This window comes from Bos indicus, chromosome 19 (assembly GCF_029378745.1).
Source record: "Bos indicus isolate NIAB-ARS_2022 breed Sahiwal x Tharparkar chromosome 19, NIAB-ARS_B.indTharparkar_mat_pri_1.0, whole genome shotgun sequence".
NCBI classification, from domain to species: domain Eukaryota; kingdom Metazoa; phylum Chordata; class Mammalia; order Artiodactyla; family Bovidae; genus Bos; species Bos indicus.
Window position 1 is genome coordinate 43,237,004 of NC_091778.1, and position 9,309 is coordinate 43,246,312.

A 9,309-nucleotide genomic window follows, 5' to 3' on the forward strand; every position below is an offset into this window, starting at 1 on the left:
TCTTAAGCAAGTTACTTGTCTTTCACCCTGTCTCTCCACATCTGTAAAATGGGTACATGAGCTGTCTCTCATGGGAGTGAAAGAAAGTTTATGAAATCACTTGGACAACTGCTAAATCTTAGGATTAAATTAATTACATATATATTTAATTTTCATGACAATTCTGAAAATTTGTTAGGGCAACAAAATGACCATTTCAAAGATGAGGAAACTGCTTCAGAGAGATGACAAAACTAGAAAATGGCACATTCTAAACAACATTCTAAACAAGAACCCATTTCTCTTCTAATTTGAAGGCCCACCAAACCACACGTTCTCCTGGTGGAATGATAGCATAGCCATAAAATGTCAAAGCAGAGGGGAGGGGCTGAGAAAAAAGCAAAAGCAAATATTCTGGGGAGAGACAGAAGAGCAATGATTTGTGATGAAGAGAAAGAAGCGGTGGGTTTGGAAGAAGTCAGGCAGCAGATCTAAAAGAGATCCGTACTGGCATAAAGAAATGAAGCGGCAGGCCCCTCAGTGGTGGAAGAGTCTGGGTTAGTTATTGGAAAGAACTTCCCAGTGGGCACATTGAGAAGACAAGGGTCTTTCCTTTCTGTGGTTGATAAAATGAATGCTTTGTTAACACAACTATTGAGCACCAACTGTGTGCTAGACACTGGGTTAGACTGTGGTGACATGGCAAATCAAAATAACCCCAACTCTCAAAGGACTTCCAGAGGGCCAAGTGTAAATAGGTCATGTTAACAACTCTGTGTGTGTCAGTGTTGGAGGGGTGACTGTTCAGGAAAGGGTCTCCCCTCAAAAAACCTCTACATGCCCAAAGCTAGCACACAGGATGGGCTGGATGAAGCTATCTTAGAGGCATCCTTGACCACTTTACCCACCAGAGAAAGGAGTCATGGCAAACTAGTCCCACTTCTGAGGTTTGTGCCATCAAGAAGTCTTCCTGGAATGGGCCAAGGAGACATCAACATCCCCAGTTACCATCCCCAGCCAGTTACCATCCACATGTCTGGGCCACTGCCCTGTCTGCTGTTTCCCTTACTCCCCTTTTTCCAGCTTACCTCAGCATCTTCCTGTCTACCTTCCCCCTGCCCCACCCACCTGCTTGCCACCCTGCCAAGCCATGCAGCAGCTGGCCCCCAGCTTGGAAGAAAAAGAGCTCCCAATCCTAGACTGCTGCCCCCCACCAGGGTTTCACTTCCTTCCTCTCCCACCTGCCATCTTCCCCTGCCCACTTCCCACACCCCACACAAAGGCAACACATACACACACACACACACTTCCCAGACCTAAGCCTGGCTTAACCCTTTCCTTTCTCTTGACTTCAGCATGTAGGCAGGGTAGGGTTCGTTGACTGCAGAGGGGTGGAGGAGCCTGAGAGGGGTGGAGAAGCAGAAATAAGGCTTCAGAATAAAGCCTGTGTGTGTCCCATGCAGAATTCTCCCTGCATGTCAGCCTGGAACATGCTGCAACAAGCTGGCCCCAAAGCTCAGGCTGGGACTAGGTGGAGGCATTACCACAAGCAGCAAGAAAGACTGAGCTAGCAGCTTTGACTCCCATATCCAGGGGGTTTCTGCGTGTTTATTAAGTACCTACTACTGGCTGTTTGGCACTGAGGATTCATCTGTGGGATACAGAAAAGAATCAGAAAATAATATGTACTACATTCAACTGTCTGTAAGGAGAATTTGATCTCACGGAACAAAGAGGTGTCTAGGCATAAGGAATGAGAGTCCCTGTGGTCAAGTCCCTTCTGGAACTTGAACCTGAAGGCAAGACCACAAGACCATCCTACCCAGTCCCCTACCTCTAAGCCCTTAAAGGCATGGATTTCTCTGACAAATCTCCAGGAAAGGCTATTCTCCAGCCTCCCTTATATGAATACCCTTGTGTTCTTATTCCAACACTGGTAAATTCCTCCTAGTATCTAGCTTCTGTTCATATCCTTGCAATTTAAACTCATTTCTCTCTTCCAGGGCTCAGTGGAAGGAGAGTCCTTGAGCCACCAAGAACACATATGGTTAATTCAACTTGGAGATTTCTGTGACCTCAGAGTAAAGAAAGAAAGGGCATCAAGGGGCCTCTCCCAAGTTGCCTGAGACAGGAGTTACTGGCAAAGAGGGATACCATGAGGGGAGTTGGCGGGGGATCGGGAAATGCTTTCCTGGAGGAAGGTGACCATCTCACTTCCTCTCAACCCCCAGGAGGCCTCTGGGCCATATAAGGAGGTACAAGAATCTCTGTTGTCTGTTCACAATCAGCCCTTTCTCTGTGGGGCCCCTTTCCCAGACAGACGCAGGCAAGACACTTAGATCTACACACCATGTTGCACACACACACAAGCTTCCATGCTCACCTCACAGGGACATATACTCCCGGGTACAGATTCAGACATGCGAACCCCAGCCACATCAGCGCTCTCAAGGATGGCCGCCTTAACAGATGGAGACCAGGTGAACAGAGGGACACTAACCTTCAGGCTGATGACCGCCCCTTCCCACCACCCAGCAGCTCTTCCCAGCAGTGGAAAAGGAGCACGGAGAAGTAGAAGTCATTCCCAGTGGCAGACTGGAGTCCCAGGCAACTGGGCAGAGCCATCTGTAGACCTAGAGAGGGGGCCTCGACCCTGGATCTGGTCCTTCTGGGGCTGCGCCCCTCCACACAGGGCAAAGGGAACGAACTTACACAGAGTTCACGCTTCTCCCTTTAGAGACCATACTCCAGGTATTTGTCCAGCACTGACTCTGCTTCTGGGCCTGTGGGTCTCTTGCTTGGGCTCTTCCTTCTGTTCGGACAGCAGCACCATGCATGGTGTGTGCTTCCTAGGCCAAAGGGTGACAAAGGGGCAGCAATGCAAAGGGGTGCACACAGAGGGGACACGCAAGCTGTGTCACCTACACCCACATGCTGGAGGCCCTTGATGGTGTGGCCGGAGCCAGGGATGTGAAGGAGAGGGGAGATGGCCCAGGGGCCTGGGAGCCAAGAAGGAGTTTTCCATAGGCTGCCGTGTTCTGAGAAAGCGTCAGAGGTCTCAGTTACATCCCAGCTTTCAGGTCAGGGTGGAGGTATACTTGGCAAAGTGTACCTTTTTTTTTTTAAACAAAAGAACACTTATTCTTCTCCTTATTACAAAACAATACCTGTTAAGTATTAAAAAAAAAAAAAAAACAAGAAAAAGAATCAGCTATATTTCCATCATAGTAAAATAATCACTGTTCATATATGGTTCCTATTTCCAGCATTTTCTCTAAGCATTTTCACGTACCCATGTTTGTTTAATTTTAATTGGATTAGAGTTGATTTACAATGTTGTGTTTGTTTCAGCAAAGTGATTCAGTTATACATATACCTATATTCATTCTTCTCCAGATTCTTTTCTCATGTGAGTTATCACAGAATATTGAGCAGAGTTCCCTGTGCTATACAGTAGGTCCTTGCTGGTGTATCTTTGAAGAGTGCACTTGCCTTGAACCTTATTTAGATCCATGTGCGCTGCTGCCCCCTGTCTGCTGGCGTTGGGTGAGGGGACTTGCTCAGGGTGACCCCGTCAGGTTTGGGGAGAGGACACGGGCTACAGAAGAGCCTCCCAAATGCTTCTGGCTGGAGTGGCCCACGCCTCGCAGGGAGGGGGAGTAGGGCCGGATGGTGCAAGGCCCCAGAGGTGAGGGCGGGGTGCTCCTGCCATTTTTGCTGCCCTTTGTCCTTGAGGCGCCTCGAGGCCAGAGGCTGCCCACAGCCTGGTCCAGTGGGTGTGTGCCCAGCGCCAGGAGAGGGCTCTTTAATTACAGAGGTAGCTCCAGCCACACTTCTCGGCAAGGCGGCAAGGCGTGTGGGCGGGGATGGAATGTCAAGGGAAAACAGGGAGACAAGAAAACAGAGATAGGATGGCCCAGAAATAGAAAAGGCAGGGCGAGATACCAGGGGCCCGGGGTGGTGAACGGAGAGACTAGAGGAAGTCAGGGCCTCTCCAGAGAATGTCTTTCTTCTCCCTCCATCCCTTGCTCAGTCGTGTCTGACTCTCAGACAGAGAAGGGACTGTAGCCCTCAGGCTCCTCTGTCCATGGGATTCTCCAAGCAAGAATACTGGAGTGGATTATCATTTCCTTCTCCAGGGGATCTTGCCCATCCAGGAATCGAACCCAGTTTCCTGCACTGCAGGCAGCTTCTTTACCGTCTGAGCTACAAGAGAAGCCCTTACCTACCCTTAGCCTCCCAAGGTACCACTTCAGGTCTTCAGGAGCCCAACAAGGTGGGCCTCAAGCATCAGGATTCTATTCTGGAGCTGTCTCCCTGGGTCTCTGAGCAACCCCCTCCCCGTCCTGAGTGGGTTGGGGGAAGGGAGGAGGCGAGGCCTTGCCACTTGAGTCACCCTACTTCCTGCTCCTGGCCTGGGTGACTCCATGCACAGGCTGACACAGCTGGGGCCCCACCCGCCCTGCCAGCCTGCCTGCCTGCCTGCCCCTCCCTCGCTCAACAAACCAGGAGGGATGCCTGCCCTGACAGGTGCCCTTCCCACGCAGAGGCCACCCCTCTCTTGCCTACACGCGTGCATGTATGTGAACACACACAAACACACACACACACACACAGAGCAGGAGTTTCTCCCCCACCTGTTGAGAGTCCTGGGGGAGAAGGAGGACTTGAGGCAAACCTTGGGATTAGAGAGACACACTGGGGGCGAGGTGGGGTGGCCCAGGGCCTGCCGGCCCTCCTCAGGGGTCTAAATCAGTAACCTCTACGCCCTCTAAGCAGGTGACACCACAACCCACAGCCACCGATTATGCAGATTATGCAAAGAGACCCTTCCCCCACCTCCTCCGGCCCTCTGGCCTTCCCAGTCTCCCAGCCCTGGACTCCACCTCGTTGGGAACTAGAGCCAAGGTTTGGAGGCCCCCCAGCCTGGTACATTAATGCCAGCTGCCCTAGTCCCATCCGGCAGCCATCAGGGAATTTGAGAGTTGAGATCCTTGAATATTTCATCAGCACTTCAGCCTCCAGTTGAAGAAGCATCCAACTTACAGCTCATGTATAATTTATGACTCCGGCACAGAACCTGGAAGTAGTGAGGGGGGAGGGCAGGGAGAGTGGGGGAGGGTGAACCCTGGACCCGGCCGTTGATGATGGTGCCTGAGAAGCCAGCTCCACCCAAAGTATGTTTTGGCGGCAGGAGAAGAGCACCAAGGCCAGGGACATTTCCATTTTTGAGGATTTCAAGGCATTACCCAAAAAATGGGTTATCAAAATAATTATGTCTAAAAAAAAATTGGAAAGTGTTAGTCGCTCAGTTGTGTCAGATTCTGCGGACTCCATGGACTGTAGCTTGCCAGGTTCTTCTGTTCATGGAATTCTCCAGACAAGAATACTGGAGTGGGTATCCATTCCCTTCTCCAGGGGATCTTCCCGACCAAGGGATCGAACCCAGGTCTACCTGCACTGTAGGCAGATTCTTTACCATCTGAGGCACCAGGGAAACTCAGAAGATTAAAGTTATGTGATAAGCATTTCCTGACTTGATTTCTGTCTCTGTGTACACAACCTCATTTGGAGATAACAAAAAATTTTAATGAGATGTCCTTCATGGCTGTGAAGCCTCCAAAAAGCCCCCTGCCCCCCACATCCACCTGGGGCCAGGGAAGGAGACTAGACCCCCCTCAGCTAGATTGACTGAGTCTCACTTCTTCCCTGGTGGCTCAGATAGTAAAGCATCTGCCTGCAGGAGACCTGGGTTCGATCCCTGGGTTGGGAAGATCCCCTGGCGAAGGAAATGGCAACCCACTCCAGAACTCTTGCCTGGGAAATCCCATGGATGGAGGACCCTGGTAGGCTACAATCCATGGGGTTGCAAAGAGTTGGATACAACTGAGTGACTTCACTTTCATAGCCTTTTCCTACAGGAAAGCCACCAGGATTTAGTCAAATGCTCAAAACAAAAGGAAGGAATTTCGAATGGTCACCACTTATCTTGCTCCAGGACTATAACGTAGCACTCTTGTTAAAGGAGGGCTGAAAAAATGACTCAAAACAGATGTCAAGTTCTGGCCTCTTCTTTACCAAAGGCCCTACCACAGTGACTTCTTCTGCGGATACAGAGGATCAGGTATACATGGCAGGAAGGGGTAAGCAAGCTATGTCCTCCTCTTACCTCAGTTTCTCCACCTGAGTCATGGGCATGAGTGGTGCTCCCACCCCAAAGGCTGTTTGGGGGTCAAATGAGATGCTATCCGGGTACCCTGGTGCCAGCTGGGACCCAAGCAAGTAGTGACTATGGGGTGATGTGTCCACAGTTTATATTCCTAATCCCCAAGCCATCTTGGAGTTTGAGCATGCAGTCCTCGGAGCCCAATCTACTCTCCCTGGGCCTCAGTTTCCTCCATCCAGGAAATAGGGGCCATCTGCTGGAGCCATGAAGGCCCCTGAGTGGGGAAGCTGCGTGGGGCTTGGACCTGTCATTCTTTGTCCCCAGGGGAACCCTACTCTCCCAGAGAAAGGGAATACTAGGGTGAAACTTTAAGAGCTATTTCTCAAATCTAAGCAGGGAATTTTTTCCATTGGAATTTATAAGAACTTGGGGGGATCCCATGGGACTCCCCCACCCCATCCCCACTGACCCTGGCCATCATTTCTCCAGATTCAAAAAGAGGCTAGTCTAAATGACCCGGAGCTTCCCTGGATAGCGCTAGTGGTAAAGAATCCACCTGCAGGTTTGAACCCTGGGTCAGGAAGGTCTCCTGGAGGAGGAAATGGCAACCCACTCCAATATTCTTGATTGAAAAATCCCAGAGATAGAGCAGCATAGGCTGCAGTCCAGGGGGTTGCAGAGTTGGACTTGACTGAGGGACTGAGCATACACAAACTCTAAGTGATCCCAGTGAGTCTGTGTGATGATCCCAGGCCCACTAACATTTGGTCCAATCTAGGGAGCTGACTGTGGGAGGTGGGACCCAGCTATGGAATCAGGCCCAAGAGTGAGGCTGGATGGTCTACTTCCTCCCCTTCCTCCCTTCCTCCCTACCCCTCTCTCCTTCCTCTCTCCCTTCTGGAACTCTCTGCCTCCCTCAGCTGACAGCCTAAAGGGATAGAGAGACCAGAGGGTTCCTTCTCTAGCTCCCTTCTCTGAGCAACATGGATTTAGGGAGAAAAGTTTCAAACCCAGCTCAGTCACCCCCCTCTCCCAGGGGAATTTTGGGCAGGTTGCTTCTCACTCTTTGGCCTCGCCTGTAGCAGAAGGGAATTGATATCTATGTTGCAAGACTTTTTTTTTTTGGTATGTTCTGCATCTTCATTGCTGTGCGGGCTTTCTCTAGTTGCAATGCGCTACTCTTCACTGCAGTGCTCGGCCTTCTCACTGTGTTGGCTTCCCTCGTTTCGGAGCACCAGCTCTAGGGCACAGGCTCAGTAGTTTTGGCACAGAGACTTGGTTGTTCTGTGGCACGTAAGATCTTCTGACCAGGAATTGAACCTGTGACTCGCAGCTAGATTCTTTACCACTGAGCTGCCTGGGAAGCCCCTGCAAGACTGTTCTGAGGCAGTAAAGAACCTGCCAAGAGCCAGGCACACAGTAGGTATTTGACACATTGCAGCAGTGATTCTCTCTTCAGGATGGGGGCTTTCTGGGTCCAGGACACCTCTGTGGCATCTGAGTCTGGCCCTACTGTGTAAGGTCATCATCCCCACTGGCCTTTTGGCCGCGTCTCTAACCTTATAGCCATTATGTTACACTTGGTAGGATGGCTGAGGTGCCCAGCTGGGGAGTTGGGGGCCAGGTAAGGAGAGGGCCCAGGAAGATAGAGATGTGGAGGAGGCGAGGGCAAGGGCGTCTGGGCTGGGTGGGGTTGGAAGAATGAACTGCAGGGCCCCAGAGGGCCCACGCTGGGACTCACTGGAACTCGGTCTCACCGGTTTGGGAAGCTGGCTGGGCAATAGGGAGACGCTGGCATCAGAGAGAGGTGGGAGGGGCTGGTGGCTGCCTGGGATGGAGAAGCTGAGTAAGGCCCCCTGGAAGGGCAGGGGCTGGGCTAACGCAGGGATGGGGGTGAGTGCTTCGAGAGGCGCGGCTTTCTGCTATCAGGGGACACACACACACACAACCCCTCATCCTCAGAGGCCACCCTTCGATGCACACGGACACACACATCCACACACTTTTTAAACTGCATTGCCCCCTCCCCCCTCCCAGTTCCCCTGATCCTCTCACCCTGCTCTATTTTTCCATCTCATTTCTCTTAGCCAGATAACTCATTTGTATAACATTTATTGTTTATTGCCTGTCTCCCCGCAAGGATGCAAGCTTCAGGAAGGCAGGGTGCTTGGCTGGCTTTGCCCACTATTATATACGCTTAGCACCTACGGCGAATCCAGCATACAGTAGGTGCTCAACAAATACGTGATGAGGGGATGAACAAACCCTCTCGAACCACGGTCGCGAATGCTCGCACCTTCGGGGACGCATGCGCAAACCCCTTCAGTTGGCCCCCACTCCCAGCCCCGCGCCTGCCCTCAAGCTGCCACGGATACTCTCAGACACGTGCATACAGGCACACGCTCACACTAACACAACACACAAGGACACAGAGCTTCTCACTGTAGCCACACAGGCGCTTTCAGACTCACACCCAGCCCTCCGGATTCCAGAGCTAGTAGTCACTGCAGGCACGCTCCAGCTCGTCCCAGCTCCCCACCCTCCGCTGGGCCAGCCCCTCCCAGAAACAGGGGGCGGGGTCTCGGTGGAAGCTGACAACACAGCAGCTTGAGAGGGTGGGGTGGGGCGGGGCCGCCCTGGCACCCGGGAGCTCTCTGGAGACGCTGCCACTGCAGACTCACCTATGGGAGGGAAAAGTGAGATCACCGGCGCCCCCAGTTTTGACCCCGCCCAAGCTCCAGACTCAGACTCTGGCCTTCCTACCCTCATCTTCACCAAAGGCCCAGGGGAAGGGCATGCGGTGGGGCAGGGAATCCTCCTGGGTACCGAGATGGGCAGGAGCCCCGGCCAGGTCACCTGGCACATCTGGGCAGGGGTGTGGAGGCCGAGAACCGGGCTTACCAGCTTCAGCTCCACCCTCCAGTAGGAGGAGGAGCTCCACCGCCCTGCCGCTGGGAGACATGTGGGCAGTGGGGCCCAGTGTCACCTAGCTGGCCCCAGTCTAGGGTCCCTCCCCAGGGAGACCCCCTTTTGCCCCCATGTCCCTGCTCTGGAACATGGAAACATGGATGGGTGGAGACACTGGTGAAGCATAGTGCTGGGTGGGAGGCACCTCCAGATTCTCTGCCCACCCCCTACCGCCCATCCCCCACCCCCAGTCAATG